The sequence below is a fragment of the Engraulis encrasicolus genome, chromosome 18 (genome assembly GCF_034702125.1).
Source record: "Engraulis encrasicolus isolate BLACKSEA-1 chromosome 18, IST_EnEncr_1.0, whole genome shotgun sequence".
Classification (NCBI taxonomy): Eukaryota; Metazoa; Chordata; class Actinopteri; order Clupeiformes; family Engraulidae; genus Engraulis; species Engraulis encrasicolus.
Genome location: NC_085874.1, coordinates 13,032,325 through 13,034,824, shown reverse-complemented (window position 1 = coordinate 13,034,824; position 2,500 = coordinate 13,032,325). Strand labels below are relative to the sequence as shown.

Here is a 2,500-nt window from a genome sequence, read left to right as displayed (position 1 = left end):
CACTACACACACACACACACTCACACACACACACACACACACACACACACACACACATTTGCGACATTCGTTCTTTCTCATGCTGCACGATGACGAGTAACTGAAGTTTACTGCATGTGTTAACTGTCACAAACACATGCAGAGACGCATATACACGCACACACACACACACACACACACACACACACACACACACACACACACACACACACACACACACACACACACACACACACAACATCCTCTGTCTTATGTTGAGAACCATAAGGCCATGTGTTTGCTCTCATGCACGCACTTGGGGTTAATATTTTGTTCCTGAAAATCGAATCCTGAGAAAAGACGCGCCATTTCCTGAGAATACCTGGACATACAGTGAGGAGAATAAGTATTTGATCCCTTGCTGATTTTGTTGGTTTGCCCAATAATAAGGACATGATCATTCTATAATATTAATGATAAAATGTATTCTAATATAGAGAGACAGAATATCAAAAAGAAAATCCAGAAAATGACTTTGAAGAATATATTTTAATTGATTTGTATTCCATTGAGGAAAATAAGTATTTGACCCCTCTAGTCAAAGAAGACAAAATTACTTGGTGGCAAAGCCCTTGTTTTCTCATACAGAGGTCAGATGTTTCTTTCAGTTAATGACAATGTTTGTGGATATATTAGAAAGGATTTTTGTCCGCTTTTCTTTGCAGATCATCTCTAAATCACTTAAGTTGTATGACTGTAGCTTGCCAAATGGGAGCTTCTGTTCCCTTCACAGGATTAGTATAGGGTTAATGTTTGGAAACTGTCTAGGCCACTTCATGACCTTAATATGCTTCTGCTTGAGCTACTCCTTCGTTGCTTGGGCTGTTTGTTATGGATTATTATCATAGCCAATCCATGACCCACCTTCAGTCTAGTGGTGGTGGGAAAGAGGTTGGCATGCAGCATTGTACGTTTACATGTCTCCTTCCATCCATTTCTTGACGATGTGAAGTTGTCCTGTGTCTTGGCCAGACAAACAACCTCAAAACATAATGTTACCACTTTCATTTATGATGTTGGAGAAGGTGTTGTTCTTGGGATCATAGGTAACATTTCTCTTCCTCCGAACACATCGAGTTGTGTTAATGCCAAACAGTTTGATTTTGGTGTCATCTGATTCCAGCACCTCCCAATCATATCCTAATCCAGTTTGATGTTCATTGGCAAACCGCAGGTGAGCCTGAACAGGTTCCTTCTGAAGCCGGGGTACCATACATGCACTGCAAGATTTTAATCCACTGTGGTATCAAGTGTTTCCAATAGTTTTCTTAGTGATTGAGGTCCCAGCTGCCTTGAGATCATTTCCTAGCTCCTCCCATACAGTTTTAAGGTGCTTTATCTCCTTTTTTTCTGGTTATTAAATTCCCACAAGGTCAAATCTTGTATGGAACCAGAGACAGGCCTCAGATTGATGATTGATGATCATTTTGTATGTCCTAAAATTGGGAAGAAATGCACCAACAGTTTGCTCTTTAATATCCAGGAGCCCATTTCAGCCTTGTTGAGTTCTAAAATCTTGTCCCTGACATCCTTTGACAGCTTTTTGGTCTGTTCCATGTTGGCGAGTTTAGTTTGATTGATTGACTGATTCTATGGACTGATTCTGCAGATTCAATGTGTCTTTTGTGCAGGTTACTATTAACAGGTGTGTTCAATTCAGATAACAAGTTGATTGGAAGTGCCATTTGATCTGCGGGATCAGAACTCTTAATGGTTGGCAGGGGATCAAATACTTATTTCCCTCAATTAAATATAAATAAATTATTATATATTCTTTAGAGTTAATTTCTGGATTTTCTTTTTGATATTCTGTCTCTCCATATTAGAATACATATTATCATTAACATTAAAGACTGATCATGTCTTTATTAGTGGGCAAACTAACAAAATCAGAAAGGGATCAAATACTTATTCTCCTCACTGTAACAGGAAATCCGTGACTCAACGGCGCAGAAATGCAGTATTGAATACATTCAGGTTGCTTATAGAATATCAAATTTTGTGTAGCAATCCTCTCCAATCCTTAATAGAAGTGTTGTACTTCAGCCCTAGGCACTCAGAATTGCAAATTTGTTGAGTGATGACCGTTTCAACCTCACGTGAAAGAAACAGAATTGTGCTGTTACATTTGACGGATGTGCTGCTACTACACACATAATTCCTGAACATCCAATTGCATTCCAAAATTGTAATATCTTTTTCATAAAATTATAACCGCGGTGCGTAACACCAAATATATTTTACTCTCAATTCTCTCTGCTAACAATGGGCGGCTGGGCTGCAGTCCTCAAACACAAGCAGATAGCCTACAGAAGGTGATATTTGGTAACACTTTATTTTAGCGTTACATCTATTAGCAGTATTAAAGGGGATTTGTGTATGTAAACAGGATTTGGAAAAGCTAATCCATACTTTCATTACCTGTAGAGTTGACTATCGCAATATCCTACTTATAGGTCTC

The 2,500-nt window shown here is 38.6% G+C and overlaps 1 protein-coding gene across 3 annotated transcripts in view; it reads left to right on the top strand.

The window, feature by feature from the left end:
- Nucleotides 1-2,500, top strand: part of ak9 (adenylate kinase 9) — a 37,899-nt gene that overhangs the window by 10,494 nt on the left and 24,905 nt on the right. The gene's annotated exons all lie outside the window — the stretch shown is intronic.